This window comes from Charadrius vociferus, unplaced genomic scaffold (assembly GCF_000708025.1).
Source record: "Charadrius vociferus isolate BGI_N301 unplaced genomic scaffold, ASM70802v2 scaffold61, whole genome shotgun sequence".
NCBI classification, from domain to species: Eukaryota; Metazoa; Chordata; class Aves; order Charadriiformes; family Charadriidae; genus Charadrius; species Charadrius vociferus.
In genome coordinates, this window is record NW_009646945.1 from 3,594,383 (window position 1) to 3,615,809 (window position 21,427).

Here is a 21,427-nt window from a genome sequence, read left to right on the forward strand (position 1 = left end):
CTGCTGAACTAGGACTTCCCTTGTTGCAGGCAAAGAGTCTGCAAAAACAATTACCACAAGCATTTTTCTTGAAAGCAGTGACTTCCACTGAGTAGTATTTGTGTCCAAAATACTGATAGGAACATTTTTGCCTTCCTATTCACAAAGACAGCATTTCCAGGACCTCTGTAGTTGAGTTATGTGCTTCTTTCTGTTCTTTGAAAGTACGAAACACACCACACTGTGATTAAGAGTAGACTTTAATAAACATCTTAACTCCAGACACACCAAATTTCTCTGAAATGGACAAAAATATCACATGGCTTAAACTATACCTTAGGAGGAGGTTCAGCTCCTTACCTATGCCTAAAATTTATTGCTGAAACTTGTATTTAATCTGAACTTTATATTATTCTCTACTTTAAAGGAAAGCAATAAAGAATAAAAAATTATGGAAAAACATATGGGTTTTGCTCTAGTTGTGAGTTATGTCAAAATATAAATTTTTATGGGTTATTTTCTTTGTTTATGCACAAAATGTCATCTAATTCTTTGATGAAAACTAATTTTAAGTATTTATTTTCCTTTAGATTTATTCTCCCACCTCCAAAATACAAACATAAAGGTTAAGAAGTAAAGTTTGACTTCTGTGCTCCTGAGTTTTCTTTAAAAGTCACGATAGATCTGCCAGGATGATGAGTTATTGGTTGTCAATACAGTAACTATTGATCATAAACTTCCAAAATTCATCCTTCATATGTCTGTAAAAACAGAATATGCTGTGAACTGCAGAATAAAATTAATTACTTTTTCCCCAAGGGAAGAGCAGATAATTACCAAATAACATTTCTATCAAAGCTGTAGCTAAGTCCAGAGTGTTACATGAGGAAAATTCCACACTCCTACAAAATGAATAAACTTGTCAGTACTTTCGCACAAATTAAACCTTATAACATTTCAGTAAAAATTCTATTAGGAATGTCCTCATTTTTATAATTAATTTGAATTTCTTGAAGGGCAAAGGAAAAATAGATGTTGGAAAGAGTAAGTGTATATTGAGAAATCTTGTGCTCTCCTAGGGATATTTTTAACAGATTGGGTTTATTTTGTTAAGTTTTAAGGATTCTTTATCACTTGTTGATCAATATAGTTTTAAAGACTTTCATATTTCTGACATCTGTAGTAGGATGGTTGAAATATATATTTTGGAAAGTAGCATTGTAGTGAAAGGATAATTCATGCTTTGCACTAATTCCCTCCTATCTATTGACATAAATTACAGCTTTGAGAGAAGGAGGTGCTTGAAGATCTCATTATTCTATGTACCAGCCTATGCTTAAAGAACAGGGAAGATTTTGCAGCTTACGTTTTGCAGGACATCCAAACTATTTTAGTGAAACTTATACTACCCTCCAGAATTCAGTGGAGACTACTTCTGCCAGTGAACAAATACTGCTCTGGGAATCATTTGTGGAAAGCTGATTCTCTGTTTTAGAATGCAGGACTTTCTATTGGAAGAGGTTGAATTATTTATTGGAAATAAACTACCCAGCAAATGTAGCTTTTTTTGCCTTGTTTGCAAGTTAAGATCTGATTCTGGATTCCATGAATGTATTTGTGATTCAGAAGTCTTTTCCAATAAAATGAAATATTATGCTGCACAAACTGGCTACTGGCTGTTTATGGTACAGGACCAGTCACCTCCATAGCGCATGGCATAGTTACTGCCTAACTATAACTCACTGAACAGGGATGTGAATGCACTTCCCAAAGCAACTACTTCCATGTATCTAAATTATGGGAAGTCAGACCCTTTGTCAAGAAAAGGAAACTTCACTCACAACTTCACAATATGACCTTTCATTTAAGTTCTTTGATGAACATTGAAATCGCTAACAATGCAAACATCTGAAGCACTATTTGCTTGGCATTTGAGTGACCACCTCAGGGCTAAGTTATAAGGACACTTCTTTTGTCTTGACTAATGAATACTTCCTCAGCTACACCTTTCCACCACTGCCTCAGCTGGTGAGGCTTTGTGGTGAACAGGCTGAAAATGCATCTAGAGGGGAAGATAAGAGGACAACTGAGCTGGCCTATATGCTTCCTGCTGCTGCAAGAGGGATGTGTTATTTCTCTGCCCTCCTCACTGTTCTCCATGTTTCTGGCTCTTGAGCCTCACCAGTGACCTATGCATCCTTCCCTTCTTCCATCTCAACTTGCACTAACTCTGGCACCCACTGGGCTCTCCACAGAGAAGATTTAACTCACAAAGCTCCCACAAAATGATTATTTTCCTTTGGCTGACTTAATTTTCTTCTTAGTTACTGAATAGCATCAGTGCTTACAAGAGCCTCTTGAGTGCCAGCGCTGGTGCAAAAGTGAGAAGACTATAACCTCCTTTTTTAGGCAGTAGCAAGCTCCCTAATATGAATGTTCACTGAACATACTGGTCTGGATAGTGCACTTAAATGTGTATGCAATGAAAATCTCTTCCATCACACACCTAACAAGGTAGATTACAAAATAAATGATTGCCCACGTAAGTGGTATGTTCCGAGAAGGAGGGTCTATTAAAAATAACACTCACAGGGAAAAGTGGTCATATTCATAAGCAGACTACAAGGAGGAAGGGCTTAACTCCCAGTTTTCAGAGCCTTCCTCCTTCCTGAACCAGGGGACTCTAAGCATCATGGGAGGGCCTTTCAGTCTCTGGCCCAGTCCTTTACAGGTCCAGAAAGCAACCTCAGGGGGTTAAGATGTGAGGGGACCAAACACACTAGGAGTGTGTAGGAATCTCAGACTCCTGGGATGGATAGACATTATGGACATGACAGGCTTCTAAATAGGGACTACAGTTTCTTAAGGTCAATTGCCTGCTTTTCTTTAAAAGGAAAGAAGACAGTGTGAGGACAGCACCAAGGCTCTGGTCACTGAAATGCTTTGAAACATTCAACACTGATGCAGTTCCAGGGAGAAGTGGATTTTACTTGTTATATATATTGCAAGGAAGTGCAGAAAAGTCTTTGGACTTCCACAAACCCATTTACTGCGGCATTGGTTTGCACAATATCTGGGAAAAACACTGGACCTGGAATCAGGGTCTCAGGACTTGGGAAGTTTCCCATTCAAGAGTTATGAAACTGTCAGGAGAAAAACACAGACTGAGGAAAACAGAGCATGGGAGAATGAGGAGATCAGAAGGATATTTCCAGAATATCTTTTGCAGGTCTGTGGGAACAAGCTCTGCTTTTGCTCCAACACGATTGTAAGCTTTGAGGATGTGGCTAGTCCAGTGCTGAAGCCAAGCAAATGCATTCCACTATAAAAAAAGACAGTAGCAACAGCAGCTGTGTTGGAGTGCAGACAGCGTGAGCTCATATCTGTTCTCAAAAGACTGCAGAACAGGACCATGGGAGCAGTTAACAGTGTCTCTGTGGTATAACCAGAGACTTAAACCTGAATGTGCTTTCCTGTGTGTATAATGGAAAGACAAACTCTCACGTTGGAAGGAGAAAGAGGATCTAGGAGATGAAGGCTGGCCCAGTATTTTGAGAGCTTAGTGAAGCTGGAGGAAGAGAACATCTTTTTGGTCCTCTGGACCTGACTCCTGTATCCTGGAGTAGAATTAGTTTTCTGTACATGTGGCCATGGTGCAGAAGGCTCCAGAAGAATAAGAAAGGTCTTGCAGCTATTTCCATTGCCTATATCAGAAGCAGGGATGTTCCAGTAAAATACGAATGGTGGGTTCTGGGGTGGGTTAGAGCAAGGAAGGAAGCCAGTAAAGGGTGCTTTCTTGCTTTCATTCTTGTCTTCTGTGTGCAATGCCACTGCCTGCCCAGGTGAACATGGATGTTTCCTGGGAGAAGAAAGGGCAGAGACTGCAGGAGTTTGCTGGAAGCAATTTTCACAGTCAATTCAGGAACCAAATGCCTCCAGCACAGCTCTGCAATGAGATTGTGTTGTGCAGCCACTCTAACGTGACAGAATATGAGAGAAGAGTTGTTTATAAAAAAGTATTCTTTTCCTATGGACAGCTTGGCAGGTATTTCTTCCGGGGATTAGTAATTGTTTAACCATAATATATGGTAGAGTAAAATAACATAATATAAGGATATTGAGTTTTGTACACCAGATATGTTTTAGATATCCAAATCTCAGAGGGCTCTGAGAAGAAAAACATATAATCCAACAGACACATCCTCTGAAAGCTGCAGCAATGGTCAGATGCTATGGAGTGCAGCATTAGAGTTCTTGGGCCACTGTTTGGTCCGAGCTCAACCAAGAGTATATGGGACAGTTACTTTTGGCTGGGGTTTTTGGCATAGAGGTACTTGTTTACTCTGTAGTGCAGCTACAGCTAGGAAGATTGAAAGCATCTTTAGGCAACAAAACATATTGTTTAGGAATTTTATGCTTCCCAGACGGAATGGTGGATGTTGAGCAAGCAGGTCCTGGTGGCCTCCCTCTGTTCTCTCTCAGGATATTTGTATACAGCAGATTACAGTCAAATATCATGTGAGAGATCTTTGTAGCCAGGATCTGGAAGCCAGGAATGTGTGGATGTGAGGATCTTTAAGAGAATAAGGAAGGAAATAATTCCAAATTGAAGGAAACGACTGGGAATCAGACAAATTTGCAAAAAGCTTGAAGACAAAAACAAGGGCATTCTTCTCTGCTGTATCTGAAGGGTATAACGGAAAGCATTACGGAGGGGACATTGAAGAACACACCATTTTGCGAGGCCCGCTAGGTCAGAGTGACCAAGACACTGATCTTCAAAAGCAGGGAAGGAGGTGGTGAACCGGGCTTTAGCTAAACAGGAAGGCAATTTCCTTCCAAGTCTTAGAGCTCTGATCAATATTGCTGTTCCACTGCCAGGATCATCGGTTTGGCTGATGCACCAAGACTCTGCCGGTGTGCTGAGGACACTTTAGGACTACTACAGCAATGTGTTGGAGTAAAGCAACTCAATTTTCTGAAACCATTTCTTGCAGTACCACAGGACTCCTGTGCATGACTTACAGAGATTCCTGCAGTCATGTTGTTGGTAAAGGACGCAGCTTCCCTTCGTGCAAACAGTTGACAGCAGAATTACATTTTCAGGTTTATTGAGCCCCTCTATATGGTTTTCAATTATATCTTCGGTCTTACCTTGAGTTTCTACTACGATATAATAACAGTTGATATGACTTAGAACCATTTTTTGTTTTGCTTATACTCATAAAGAATGAGATTTTCATGGACTTAGAAAGAATGAGACTTTATTTGCAGATTTGACCAAGTATTGTAAAGCTCAGGGAGAATGAACATAATTATTCATACTCTGTTTCAACTGTCATTTGGAAAATCTCTACCTTATTCTTAACTAATAAATTAATTGAACAAAATTGTTATTTTTATTGGCCAGTGTGCAAATGGGAAATATGAATGTTCCTGCTATATAAGGTTTTGGTCATACAGTGGAGATAATAAACAAATGCCATCAGCCTCAGGTGATCATTCCTACTGTATAAATAATATTATGATAAATTCACTGGGTGTGTTATCTCTAATGAATAATTCAGCCAGTTGCAGCAATAGTGAAGAATGCAGTGGAAACTCATCTACTGAACATGTATTTTGGGGTGTCTATTACAACACCCTAGGCAAAATTTTACCAATCAGATTTGATTCCTCAGGGCTTTCTTTCATGTCATGGAATCTTCTGTATTTATTTATATGGAAAGATGGAAACGGAATTGGTATTTTTTTTTCCCCCAATGTATATTACCCTGCTTCATTTACTTTGACAGTGCAGCATTGTGAAGAATGATACACTTGAAATATTAAACGTTTTGCTAGATGCTTGATCTTGCAGTCCCTCTCTGTGCTGAACTAATTCACTTTGATGTCCATGTGATTTTTGCACACAAGATAATTACATGATCAGGCCCTAAATTTTTAACAATTTGTTATACCAATAACAGAAAAAACACACTGAGATAATTGACCTTGACTTCTCATACATGCATGCCTCTTTATCTGACCATGTATAACATCCCAGAAAGTTAAATCTGTTCCCTTGCAATAGCAAGAAGAAGGACTGATACTTGAGCAGATGCTGGAAGCAAAGTGATTGCAGCACCAAACGTGAGCTGTGAGTCAGTTGATAACATACAACCTATGATAAGAAAGGCATGCTTGTCTTAAAAATTATTTATATTTGGAATGTGCTTATAATATTCTAGCAGAGGCAAGGTTTGTAGGGAGATATAATTGGAATCAGTTGGGCTAATAAATGACATACCAAAATGAATTTTAATTAGATTAGAAAAACATTCCAGAGAAGTCATTGTATAAAAGAGGAAAATGAATAAATATGCAACATCTGAACTGTTCTATTTTACAATATTATGTTGCTAATAGAGGCTAAGTAGCTATTAGTATCCATGTAGGAGGCTTCTGCCTCTGCGCAAAGGCAAATATAACATTCCCCAGGTCTGAGGGTGGCCCTTTGTGACCACAGCCTTGGTAAATTTTACTACAAATTAGGATCCTAAGTTATGTTGGGAGTGTCCAATTGCTCCCCAAAAAAAAAGTCTACGCTGAAAAACGAAGGGGAGCAAAAAACTGAAAGTTGATTTTTTTTTGCTAGTACTGTGGAAAAGTTACAAAGTCCAATCCTGCTCATAATGACATTCCAAAGCAATGTAGGAAATGGGTACTGGCTTCAGCTGTCAATCACTGTTTAGAAATGTCACCAATAATTTGTACTCTGAAAGTGCTCAATGTGTGGACCCCTGGCTCTAATTGGATCCACTGATTTCAGCTAAATCTCGTCCTGTCAGCAGCTCAGCAGTAGGTAGGATACTGAAGCTCTAATGAATCCAGTAATAACTTTAAATTGCCAACTTGGATTATTTTAAATTTTTTTTGCTGGTTTTAATTTTTTTTGCTAGCTGTGCTTTCCTGGGGAAAAAACAAATAATCTTGAATTAGTTCTTAAATAACTATGCTAAATTACTGACCAAGCAGGTGGGACATATACATTTTATATATGTGCTTGTGTGTATTTGTATAGTTCCTCCAGCAGAGAAAAAGAAAATTAGGAGACAAGGATGTCCAGATAAGTTGGATTAGAAGAATATGATTTCATACTTTGGTCTAGCAAGCATAGAAGTAATTATGCAAGAAAATCTTTTTTTCTGAGAAACAGGGATGAAGAAGCCAGAAATCTGTACAACAACCTCCTAAATTGTTTCAGTAGCTGCTTTTGTGAGGGGCAGTGCTGCTGTTTCAAATCCTGAGTTCTTACCCTGGTTGTTTAAGGAAATGAGGCGTACACAACAGTGCTACTCGTCTGTGTCCATCTGTCTGTCTGTCACCTTATGTCTGGCCCCAGGAATTTTAGAAGCTGTGATGAAAGTTTAGCAAATTTGACAAAGGATTAAATGTCTCACAGATACCAAGCGCATACAAATTTTATGTTTACCAATGTAGAAAGATCCTATTCGGGAGAGAAGGATCTCTGCCTATGCGTGGCAGCGAGAAACCCATGCTGCCTTTCTGGGCTCCTGGCCACAGAAGTGGTGACAGCAAATGAATATGAAGCCCTGCACTACCAATCCCTCTGTCCGCTGCTTGGTGGCAAGGTATGGTAAAGGTGCCTTCATGAGAAGAGGAAATATCTCAGGCTGCCGTAGAGGGGATGACAAAGGCAAATCCCCACTTTGTGAGGCAAGGATGGAGAGACCCAGCAGCATCATAGGGTACAGAAAGGATAAGCAAGGCTTCTGGAGGCACCGGGGAGCTCGGGGGGTTCTTGTACATGGAAGGCATCTGCAGCTAATGCAGGGATATGGTATGGAAGTACTGGGAGATACTACATTAGTAGTTTGGCCTGGCACATTTGGGGAAGATTTAGGGACATTCAGCTGGGAGGTTAGGAACAAACGCAGAGTTACTGGTGATGATGGGGAACATAGGATACATATCCAAAGGCAACAAGCCTTCACTAGCTCTGCAACATATGGAATTGTTGGGTTTGGTTTGGGTTTTTTTGGATCTGACTCATTTCCTCCTTGATGCGTCTGTGCTGAATTGACACTGCCTTAATATATAAAGCAGCAGGAGTATCACTCAGAGGCAACATGAATACTTGCAAGAACACCTGAAAGTATGTTCTTGTGAATCTTTCTCTGGGCTAAAGTAAAAGGTGTTTTTCACAAATATGATGCATCTTTTTATTATCCAACTACATAAGTGTATTATAATGTGTAAACCTGAACAAGGTTTACAAGGCCCATAAATACAGTATCATCATGGCTTCCTTGTCCTGGGAGATGAACATATGTACCCAAAAATATTCTCTGCCTGAAGACGTGTCAGCTATTTTTGCCCCAGCTATTAAGCATCATAATAAAATCAATGAAGTACAACTAAGAACAACTTCTAAGGCATTGACTTTGTCCTTTGATAGATTATGAACTTTATTCTGTATTGCATATGGAGTAGTCATTTGCATGATCATTCTGACCAACTGTATTTTCCCCCCCTGCCCTCTCTTTGTGCTGTTAAAAACAATAGTAATAACTGTAAAGTCGTAGCAAATCCTGCCTTGTACTTATAATTCCAGTTTTTCTAGTTTAAAATTTTCTGGTTTAAAGTATTTTCATGACAAGCTATAGTTTTGCTTGATAATTGTCTCATTATTAAGATTTGGGTTTCTGATATTCTCATGAGATATTCTTTTCCTTCAGTCTAGCCCCAGCTGTACCTTCATTTACTACTTTCAATATTTGTTCTCCCTCCTGAATGTTTGCTATATTCAAAAGGCAATACACATCATTTTCCTATGGTCTGAAATAGTCTGAATTTGGTCGCCTCTGGCCACATTGAAGAAGACCTGTTTGACAGGATTTAAAAAAAGAGATAAACACGTGTTTCCTAGGCACTGGAGAAGCATAAGGAAGGTTTTGTATGTACTTGGCTGACTGAGCTCTCCTGAACTGGCTGTTTAAATACATCTGTGATTCAGTTGTACTGCTAATAGTGTGCTAAGACACTGAGAGCCCAGCAAAGAATCTTTCAGTTATTGCTTCATGCCAAATAAAAGAATATAGGACAGATATGACATTCCCCTGTGTCATAATTTACCCAGATTTTAATGTGACTTCATTCAGACTCTCAACTCCTTCAGCTTGTTTTCTCTCAGTTCCTTTTGATTTGCCCACATCCTCCTGATGCTGAAGTATCCAAAAGAGAGGAGAGGAAAGCGATTGCAGAAGCAAGATAAACTTGGAATGTAGGAAGCTGCGGTTGAATTATTTTATGTGTAAGCTGTGTTGGAAACTGCAAGCACAGTACAGAAAGTATATATTCAGATTTTGGCTTGCAAGAAAAGGAAGCAACTCATATGAAAAATGACCACAAAAGGAAATGGGTAGCTGAAGAACGGGAGGACGTAAGCCTGCCACCTGCCTCCTTTGGAACGAAGTAGCTGGTGTATGCATGTTTTGCTTGGATTCGTTTCAGTCCAGCTTTCTAAACTTCTGCTTTCCTTAATCTTGGCTCCTTTCATGGTGGGATCTCCCCAAAGATCCGTTATTATTTCGCTTCAGGTAAGTTACTTTTTACTGCTGCATCAGCCAGAGCTTCACTCCTGTGAGCAAATGTTGCATAAATTATGAAGAGGGGAAAGGAGAAGGAGAAAAACAATCCATTAGCAACACTTAGATTGTAAGTGTATGATAACTGTTTTAATAGCCGTACATTTGTCTTAAGGATCAAAGACTCCAAAGGCAAGTATGTGGATTTGCAGCTTGTTTTCATTGCTTTGTATATCTGTAGGTGGAGAAACAAAAATAAACACAGATAACACCAAATGGAATGAGTGACTGGAAAGCTAAATTCTTTCTCCCCTTTGAGGGATTTTATCCAGCTAGCAAAGTTTTGAAGTAAGATATGCAGTAAGATATGCAGTAAATGGTAAAGAAGTGGTATTATTTAATTAGCTAATATTTGTAATGTAAATGTTGATAAATTAGTTAATGGCCTGGATTCCTTCCCTGCAGAGGGCTGCTGAAAGGGACATTTTTTGGAGGAAAGGAGACATTGCAGCATAGGGTACCTGCAGCTTCCCTTGTGCCTTCGCTGGAGGTACAGAGGACAGCTAACATGACAGCAGCGCGGGCTGCGGGAAGAACAAACAAGGAACAGTCTTATCTGGTGCCATGCTCTACTGCTGCTGTCAGTCTGCCCTTTGACTTACCCTAGTAGGAAATTCAAGGAAAATGGGAAGGGAAAGTGGAGAGAAAGGTGTGCACGAGACGCAGGTGCGTAGCCTCTCATTGAGAGTGTGTCAGGATGTGGGAAGTGCAAAAATATGTCAAGAACTGGATGTTGTGAGTGTACGACAAGGTTCCTCAAAACAGAGGCCTGAACACAAAATGGTCCCCCAGCCATGGTTGAGGTCTTGGCCGGGAACCCTGCTAGCCGGGGAATGGGGAAGAAGGAGGTAAGGCTAAGGGCAAGCTCCTATTACAGCCATGGCAGAAACCCAAAGCAAAACAGCAGCTAGGACTATGTGAATGACGACTCCTGTATTTGTAGTCTGACTGCCTCTCTGTATTTGGGGATCATAAAAACGTCTGAGTTGATTTCTTCTGCTGTGCTATAGCAAAGGTTCCATTTTAGAGCAAAATGTTCTTCTGCAGGTGCCTCATTCAAAATGCAAGTGTTAAAAGTGAAAAGCTGGGCCAACACTGCAACAGAGGAATGCTTGGGAAATATTAACTGGAACATTCATTACAATATTTCTAGGCTCAGATTTTCAGCATAGAGTTCTCTTCTTGCAGAAAAAATTTCATGCCTGTGAATAATTACAAATACATTTTTCATATAAGCAGTCATGGTGTTTTCACTGAAGTTTTAGAAGCTAAATACTAATATTTACAACTGCAAATCAAAGGTCAGAGCTAGAAGTACCTTTACTAGACTTTCAGGTCTACATCATTTTTTGCAAAAAGTTAAACTCCAGGACATTTACTTGTCCCATTTAAGTAGTGACAAAATTTTTCACTATTTTCAAAGCAACAAGGGCAGGAAAGAGCCCATTGATTATTTTCAAACTAAAACTAGCAATTATTTGAATATAAGACCCAAGTTGGACAAAAATGAGAACATTTTCATTAAGAGATTTTCTCCAAATACTTTTTTTTTTTTTGCAAGATTTTTGGCTTGCAATGCTGCCACAGAAGACTTGTACTAACTTTACTTCAGTGTTCTTCCTTTCAGGCTTATTCCCAGGGACTCACCTGTTCTTTGACAACGATTAATCCAAGACTTTTCAGTGCCCCTTATACACAGAGGAACAATTACTGCTCTGTCTCTGCTATGTATACATCTTTTTTACTGAGGGATAAGTGTCCACCTCTCTTTTATATACATCCCATGCCACTGTGGCACCACTTGTACCTGATGGTGAATAAACAAGCCTGGCAGGAACAGTGGTTTTGAATAGCTGGTAGCTCAGTAAAGCTCTCTGTAACCGGGGATACTGTGATAAGTTTTTGCCCTGCGTTCAGAGTCCCTGCCAAAGGTTGGCACCTTCAGCAAGTGATGTGAATAAGTTCGCTGTGTTGAGCGCAGAACTGTGTGCCTTTTCTCTCCTCAGAACTCTTTTGTAACGTGGGCTACATTTCTCGTACATCTTATGTCCTAGAGCTGAAGACTCTTCTGCCATTCAAACTGTCCTGAAGCCCCAGCTGCCTCTCCGGGGCAGCCGGCCGCGGGTGCAAGGCTGTGCCGCGGGGAGGGCTAAGCTGCTCTCCCGCCTTGCCCGGCTGCGTTGGCCGGCACTTTTCTCTGCCTTCCTGCCAGACGCTTTTACCTGTGGACAGCAAGCCGTTCTCTGCTTCTGCAGCACTCACCTGCCACTTCTTGAGTTCGCAGACGACTACTCAAGCCTTAGAAAAACCCAGTGGCTGCTGAGTTTTAATTCAAGTAACTGCTGTCAATTAGCAATAACCTGCCTAGCCCTGCCTGTACAAAGACAATGAGAACTAGCACTCCTCCTGCTTGATTATGATTGCTAAGAAAGCCTGGCTAAAATGTGTCCGAGCTGTTCCCACCCTCTCCCTCGCCCAGCTGGCTCTATAATCATCAGCCCTTTCCACGCAGCCTGTAAAATAGCAGTTAGCTGAAGAGCAAAGGTTGAAAAATGCCAGTCACTTTCATAACCATATGGTAACCACATTCATTGGGTAGCTGTGAAGGACTGTGATGTTGCCATACATCTGTATTTTTTCTGTCATAATGTGGACAACCCCACAAATTTAGCATAAGCCATAAGCAGGTTTGAGCGTTTCCTCTGTCTCAAGTCACACTATGCAGTAGGAAAAGGCAGATGTATTTCTACTTGTGAAGCAGTGTTGTGAGTCCCTGTACAAAGGAGATAAGACTGATCTAAGAAAAGATTCTGATATTCTAGGTGTAGAAGGAGCCATCACAAAAGTTTTCCTTTTTACTGTCTGTTTACTTTTAAGTAATACGCAGTATAGTATATACAGTAAGAAAACCAGTGCATAAAATGAGGCCTGAAAGGAAAGGTCTTCTGCACCTCACTCCCCCCTGGACACTTACTCCTGCTCCTTGCCTCTCGTTGACACTAGCACCTGTGTAGCAGGGTGGCAGCTCACTGAGCCAAGTGACAAATAACCCTGCAAACAGAAGTTAGTTTTTGGGATAGTTAACACGCCTGTGCGGACGGGTGCATGGGATGGGGCAGGAATACTTGGGACAAGGGACAAGCGCTGGGAGCATCCCCTGGCCTCTCACACGGGACATGAGAAGCTGGTGATTAGACATGTGAAGCAGGCACTCTGCCAAGAGGCACGGTACTTTTTAAGTCACCTTCTGTATTCAGTGACCTTGCAGTCATCAATTAGTTATCATGTAGCTGACACATGTCAGAAGAGCTGTTTTTCAAAAGAGGATATTTATCCTTAAGTGGGCATTCAAAGCTAGTATAATTAGTAAACAAAATGTTTACTGGACTTGAACAGAAGCAACAGGCTGAATGTAGTATTGAGTTTTTTTTGAAAAAGTATGAATTATCTACTTTGCAGTAGAAAATTGTATCACTGTGGTTAAGCCATTCACACTACTTGCAACTAGGGGAAGAAAAAATCCCTCAGCCTAAACACTTGAGGTTTTGGCAAAGTCAGTGGTTAGCTGGAGGCATGGAGATACATATGCAGAGATTCTCACGCTGATCTGTGCAGCATACGTGGTTTGAGAGGTTTCAGGGAAAAAAAAGTTTCAAAATTCTTTCTGGTTAAACATGACTAACAATGAGGTAATGGTGGCTCAGAAACATGTTGTAGCTAAGGTTGCACTCTAGAGACTGTGGTTAGCTTCCCAGGCTCTGCAATTGGGCCAAGAAAAGTAATTACAGTGATTAATAATAATGTTTGATTTGCCAGTCACACAGTCCATTCCTCAGAGCTGGTTGGTCTGGAGGAGAGGGAGGTAAATTGTAGGAAGGAAATTAGACCAACAAAGTATAGTTCTTGCAATGTATAATCCAAACACTGCTGGAGCCAGCTTAGCCTGGCATCAGCTATTTTTATACAGCTGTATACTACGGCTATGATTTTGTGCTGTACAGCAGGAGTTAATTTATGTATCTCTATATTACCGCTATGGATGTGTGCAGTACAGTACGGGATAATTCACATACTGTACACTACAGCTGTGGTATTGTGCTGTACAGAAGAGTCTGCTTCGTGTAACTGAACACCACACAGATGATGCTGTGCTTTGTAGATGCGCTATTTTGTAGGTTTGGACCCTACAGCAAGGATAACATTTTGAATTTCTGAGCATGAATACTATGAGTACCTCACCTTTCTGATGGGAATTTACTGTGAATGCAGCAGTAGCCAGCGGTGTGTAGCAGGGCTGGAAAAGGGAGCTTTGGCTGCGACAATAATCATAAAACCTTAATAACGTCCCATGGTGTGTTTCCTGCCCTTGCCTTGGGGTGTGACTGTGGGGAAGGTGGGGCGGGCAAGAGGAAGCAGCGGTGCTGCCGGGGTCTGTCGCAGCAGAGCCGGCGGGGGGGAAAGGCAAAAACCAATCCGTTGGCAAAGTTGGACTTCCTGATTACAGGAGTCCTTGGTGGCACCACAATGAAGAGGAGTTGCCATGGAAACCATTGCAAAAGATTAAGCATATCAAGGAAACCTGATTGTGAGAGAATGGGTGGAAATAAGAGAATTAAATTAATGTAGAAACGATGTTTTTGTTTCATTCCACAAGTCATGGTAGAAACCTTTACATTCACAAACATCCAATTAAGAGAGAAGTTATAGTGAAATCTGCAAGCCCTGTTTCAGACGAGCATGATTGCTGTATAATTAAAGGAAAATAAATAGTGTTTTACTATCCAAAATGAAAATCCAGTGGTGCAGACTCTGTTATTCTTCACTTTCCCACTGTAGAATCTGCCGAGTTTTTTTTGACATTCTGAGGCAGACGGGCCACAGTGACCCCCTGGGATGTACTCACAGGTGCAGTGGCTTCCAGCCATGGAGTGGCCAAATGAATTTCAGATATTTGAGAGAGGAAGGGAACACTTAACTCCTCATTCTCTTTTGTCACATGCTGGCCAGGCTCCTGGACCAGCTAAGCTGCACTCATTTGCAAGTTATGAGAACAGAATGGCAAAGGTCAGCGGTTTATTCTGCCTGTGCTGGGCACTGCCTACGCCTGTCCTTGGCATAAAGCAAAGCAGGCTTCAGGCTGTTTTATAGGCTGAGGAACAACTAGCACAGCTGGCTTAGGCAACTGGTAAGAAGGTGGGCATGGAGTTCATGACCACTCCTCCCACTCCTGGTAACACCCCAGGGACAACCAGGGCCTTGGCATCTGGACCGTACAAAGTGGACTAAAGCCAAGGAATGAGTTAAAGCTTTTATGCAGTGCCAGAAAAACAGAGTGTCACGGATGGACTGGAGAATCCCACTGGCTCCTGTCCTTGCACCAGCACTTTGATGTGCCGCCATCAGAAAGGGATTTGCCTCTTTAAGATAGATTTCTGGCCTAGTATGAAATTGATGGTACCAGTTTCACCCTGCTGCTAAGGGAATGTTTCTGGGAAAAGTGGAGATTATGCTTCATTAGTGGAAGCACTAAACCCTGCGTCAAGGAAAAGCAATGAAGTGTTTTGCAGCAACACAAGACACCCCAAGAATGACAGAATAAGCATGTGCAGAGGTTCTTTCTTGGTTCGGAATAGATGCCTTCGACAGGCTGTGTGATTAGGGCTGTCTTGCTCAGCTCGGAGTCTCTGAAATAATGACACTGGAACATCTGAAGAGGACAGCTGCTCCATCTCCTCCTTGGACCGAGTTGTATCCATGCATCTCTATAGCTGGCCAAAACCAGGGAGCTGAGGTTTTGTCCAACAGATCTTCATTCACTTTAAGAACCTGTCCATTGACTAGTCACAATCCAGTTTTATGTAAATAGAGTTCAAGCCGCTCAAACAGTGGTACTTCTAAATGGAGATGCCTAGGGAGATAACAGAAGCATTACATTGTCTTGCCATCAATCAGGAAATACAGTTGCACTTTTTTTTGATTGAACCTGTGTGATGGCCAATGCCTGCCTTTTCCATTTGCTCAAGGCATTGCCTGAGGTGACAGAAACTCACACCAGAGAAGACAAACACAGTCCTTCCTGATTAATTTTTATTGCTGAACCCCAAAACTTTAATACAGACAGAGTGTCCTGCACTGCACTAAGCCTTGTGCCTTCAACACACAAGGCCTAAGTCACAGCCACAGACTGTTTATGGTATCGATGCCATACCAGCAGGTGGTAGGTGATTAAACTTCATGAGTATGTCACTGAATGACAGAAGAGTGTTGGTGGTTCCACATCAGGTCCAAAAGGTCACGTGTTGAAGATGGCTTTGACACTGCAGCTGCCTTCTTTTCATTTACGACTGTCACATAAAAACGGTGACACTGGGCAATATTTGTCTTGATTTTGCAAGATCCCAGACCTGATTACTGCATGGTGCTTTCCCTAAGATACCTCTGAGATCCCTCTGGAAACTTGAGTTGGTGCAGGTGATTGTTTTAGATGCTGTGAGTAGAAGTGCCCTGATACCGAGGTGATGAATGGAGAATAAAACCCCAGATAAAGAAAATAACTACACAAACAGCTGTACCGGTTTCCTGTTTGCATCTGGCTTCAAGTCAAGTTGCAGAGATAGCTCTCTAAAGTCCTGCATGGCTGGAGTCCTGCTCTGCTGTGACTGTCTCAGCCTTGTGGTAACAATTTTGCAGTGATATTAAAAGCCGTCTGAGATATCCGTGCTCATATTTTGTTGCTGGGGGCAGCCAGGCAGGGTGGAGCTCTCATGGTCTCATCTTCCGTGTTCAACAAGAACAAACAAGATGTTTTCAGGGTCTGGTGTCCAATTCAACCTTCCTCTCAGGCTTTGCCAGAAGGGGCTTGGCATTTAGTTTGTTGTCTTGGTGGGTTTATGTGCTGGCATTGATCAATAGCATGATATGTAGTGTTTGTTACTACTGCACATGGATTCTGAGTCTTGTACAGATCAGGAAATAAATAAAGTACAATGAAATGGATCCATAAAAGTGTGTTTTCTTTTTCATTCTAGCAGGCAAGGGAAATGTATGGAAAAAAAAGAGAAAACACTTTCAGCTTTTGTAATTCTTTAAGGTTATATCTCAATGTGAATCTCTGTTAAGAATATACAGTGCTGTAGTTCTTTCTTTCTTCTGCCTTTCCCACACTGTTGTGCTGTACACTTTATTATTGCTGTCACAATCTGCTCTCTGTCCAATATGATTTCTATCCCCAAAGGTTTATTCTACATAGCAAACATCCTGTAATAGTGACCTACTCTAATAACAGGAAATTTATTTTTAAACTGCATAATGCCTGCTCCTTATTAATCTGTTTCTTTTCCAAAAAAAGTTTGACATGAAAATCTACTAGTATTGCCCAATGCCTGATTGGTTTCCACAAAATTTCATATCTTCTGAAGTCCACAGTGTTCACTAATTTGAGATAGCAACCAGGCACTTTTTCTTTCCTCTTCTGGTCAATAAATGCTAAATAATAAATATCAGCAAACAATATCAAATCAGTCAAACATCAAAGGTCAATGCTCATCAGTCACAGTCTTTTTGGAAGCAACTTTATTCTCTTCATTTCAACCAATAGCAGCAAAAATATGTTAACCCTTGATGTGCATAGATAGTGGTCTAAAATGGCTTGTAACTCTCTCCATTCTGGCATTCCAGAACAGGTTAATTTTTTTCTAAGTGCATGCCTCTTCCCTCCTTCTTTACCTAACCTTGCCTTTGCGATATTACTTTGGGGTCAATGACATTGTTATACAGTGGATGATAAGACATCAGAATTGATTTTTATATCTGTAAGTGATTTTCTTGGGAAGCAAGAAAACCCGTCATGTCAGATGCTTCTTCAAAGGGCCCAGTAAGTTTCCATTCGCTACATCTGCTGGAATATCTAATGAATAGGTGTAAGCCTTTTGGGTTTTCTAACACAAAGAACTAATACATCTTAGACCATATTTTAATACCCTTAAGCCTGAAGGGTCACATTATCAAATCTCTGTTCTGTCGAAGTATTTTCAATTGTATCTTTTTTTGACTCACTTTAAACATGATTTGACAGTACTTCTTCCAGATCCATTTTATATTCTGTGTTACCTGCCTCAGGGATATCATATGCATCTCTATCTTAATGAGGTTGAGTTCTCTATCTATTACCAGACTATTTTCTCCCAGATAAATCATCATGTCCGCTTCTGTCAATGCATCTAAAGTAACGGACAGATGAGAACACAAGCTGATTTCCACTAGTCTGTCTCTCCTCCCCCTGTATCACGGCACTCACTGCATGACTAGCCCATAGTGCTTCCCTCATCACCACTGTGACACTGATCACCCTTATGCTTCATGGTTTTCCCTTTTAGATCTTCAGTGGGGCCTCATGCACTCAGACTGGTTTGCAGGAAAGAAAACTTGCTCTTTGTGTTAGGTCCTCTGAGAATTCAAACAAATAATAAAACAAAATTTAGCAAAGCTTCAACATAGTTTTCCTTCCCAGCTTGGCTAAGTCCTTCTTCAGATAAAATGCTCACAAAGCTGTCATTGATTCTGACAGGAAGGATGTGCTTAACGCTTCACATTGGTGCTTTCCCATGTTAGCATTTGACTTGGACAACATTTAATAAAAAGCCTAACTTGTCATGTCTTAATACTAGAACTGAGACGGAGTAGAGTGTAAAGCCATTAATTTCTGTATCTGGTGCCAAAATATCCTGGGAATGAGCACATTGCTACTACTTCTATTTGCTAAAATGTGTATGCTGTCCACTGCCTGATGGGCCACTGGACTCTTTTTAAGGGTTTTGAGTCACTAAACCAGTTACAAGATATATGGTTGGTTGTGCTTCCAAATCTCTAGATGGATAGTGACTTTATTTGACTTGTGTCTAATTAAACTTCCAGATAGATGGCCAATGTCTCTTCCAATTCTTTGATGTATTTGGTTTTAAAATGTTAGTTGCATTTATGGGATCCCTGTTGTGGAGTGGATATGGCTGAAGCTGCTCTGCCTGCGTAATGATGAGCCACAGCCTGTCCCTCTGTGCTGTCACAGTGACAACTGGAAACCAGTGCACCAAATCCTTCACACTCCCATGGACACAAGTGACATTTGCTAGGCAAGCTGGTCTTTACATAAGCTTGTGTCACCGTTTTTCTCTTTTCCTTTTCTCTGGCTAGGCAGGATTAAAAGTGTGTTAAAGAAAAAAAAAAAAAAGAAGCTCAGTTTGTTTCCTGAATTCATGGCTAGTTTCTTTAGTGTAAAACACCTTCCTTTTTACCTCTGTTTCATGTTTTTATATTTCTACCACATGCAATAAAAAGATAGAAGCATATCAGAACACTTTGGTTTTTTATCCATGTCAACATATACACTTGCTCACCAAAAAGGAGAACATCTGTGTAGATGAGGACCCTGCAAACAACAAAAAACAAATAAAATGCAAAATTTCACAGACTTCTGTAAACTGTTGGGAATTGTACAAGTCCTGCCATGTGGGCTGCTGTAGCAACATCCCATTCAATTTCCTTAGAACGATTTTCCATATAAGCAAACCCTCTTTGATATTTTGTTTAAAAAAAAATTACACCAGTTTAACAGACTTCTGCAGTAAAAAAGCAACTGGCTGACTTCTAGAGAAAGGTCTCTCCTGCTGGAATGACCACAATATTTACATACAAATAAAGATTGCACCTGTTATGATCACTAGTTTATACTCTTTTTTAAATAACACAGTAAATTTCCTCTCAGATCTAATTCCAACATTTAAAATCTTTACAAAGACAGCTGAATACTGGGGTCAGATGCCGTGGGGTGGAGCTTCCCACTTTCTGGCATGGGAATGTTTCTGCATTTTTATAATGAGCAAGCAAAAGCTTGTAAAAAGTAATTTGTGAACTTGAATAGGAGTCTGTGCTTGAAGAAAAAACAGTTGGCGTGATTATGGACAATAATGAGGAAAGTGGTGGGATGCTTTTGAGTTTCCACTGAAAACTTGCAATGAATAAACAGAAAACAAAACTTGAAAGAGAACTTCCCTTGGTATTTGCATTGTCAAAACTGTTCTGACCTTCAATTGGTACATCTAGCACCTTTGCCTAGGCCTATGTCTGGGGTATATTTTGCTAACAAAGATAACCTAGTATTAAAATTATCTATGCTCATAATTTTCTCTTGACGACTAGTCGGGCCATGTAAAAAATATGAGGGAAATATATCAGAGAAAGAACTACGAATTCCAAAGAAAAATAATGTATTGTAAGAAAAGCAGCAATAGAGGGGTGGAGAAAATGAAGGCAACAGCACCTAATTAAGATCATAGAAGAATTTGGGTTGGAAGGGAGCTCTGGAGGTCATCTGGTCCACCTTTCTACTCAAAGCAGATAGCAGAGAGCATCCAGCTGTAAATTAAGGAGACTGAAGTTCACTTGCAAAGTGAAAATTTGAAAAGAAAGTATTTTTCTACAGTACGCTGCTTGCCTTCTCTTTATCTGAGACATAACGAGGTACACAAGGTGCAAATAAACTCCTCTGTGATACCGTTCAATGCCCAGAATACTGCATTAAACAGCCCTTGGTATCTACTGGTTTTGTTTCCAATTACTACTTCCCAACCCAGCTCCTGCTCCCTGCGCAGACTAACTGACTGACACTGCTGAAGTCACATAAGTGCTGATAATACCAAGAATTTGGCCTGCACTTTATCAGCAGCCCTCAAATCTCATTACCAGGTGGGTAGACATCATTATCTCTTTATCCCATTGGGAATAACAGTGTGCAGAGAAGTTCCTTGCTGAAGGTCATACAGCAAGTCACTGGAAGAGTCTGAAAATGGAATTAAGGTCAGTTGTATCCTCATCACAGACACTCACATGTTGATAAAGCTGCTGGAATTGCACCCATGCAGTTACCAGGACCATTAACTGAACCTCCTTGTAGTGGGGATGGGAGAGCTAGTGACTAAGAACTGTCAAATGTACCTGTCTAGAAAGATGCTTTTTGTCCTGAAAGATAAGAACTCAGATAATGTTTACCTTATGCTTAAAATGCAGGCTTTTCTAGTGTTTCATGTTGATGTCACATTTTACTTTTTGTTGTGTAGTGGGCCCCTGCAAAGTATTTCTTCTCCCTTAGAAAAATCAAAAGATTGTGAGAGACTTAAAACTAGAGGTGTTGCTAAAACCATTACATGTAACCTGAACTGAAGAGAGCATTTCAGTTGTACCCACGATCAAAGACACATGAAGACAGTAAGAGGGGCTACTGAGGCTTAGCTCTGCTATGGTGCTTTGCCAGTGATCTCGCAAAATCTGGTAATTTTTTGCTACTATTTCCATTGATAAGTTCTGTTTCATTTCTTTGTCATCCTTTTGTAAGATCAGGCAGATCTTTCTGTTTATCTATGCAATTATTTTATTCGTTGACTCTTTCTTTTCTTTTTTTTTTTTTTTTTTCCCCAGGAGACCTCTATATTCATTAGATCTCTAAGTCTTTTTCTTTAAGTTCTCTAGCTATGAAATGCAAGATATAATCCCTCAATGTATTCCAGTTTAGGAAAAAAAATCAACAGAAGAAAGGCTCAGGATATGTCATAAGATTTATTTCCACTTCAGTATTTTAGACAACAGATGATCCATTTACAAAGCAGTGATCTGTGTCCAAGACTGGACTTTTCTGACAAATGTACATACCAGGCAAAGCTACACATTCTGAGTATGATTTCTGATTACCTATGGCAGGTACCTGAGGGTGTCTGTCTCTTTTACGGTGGAGAATCTTTGTATGGCTC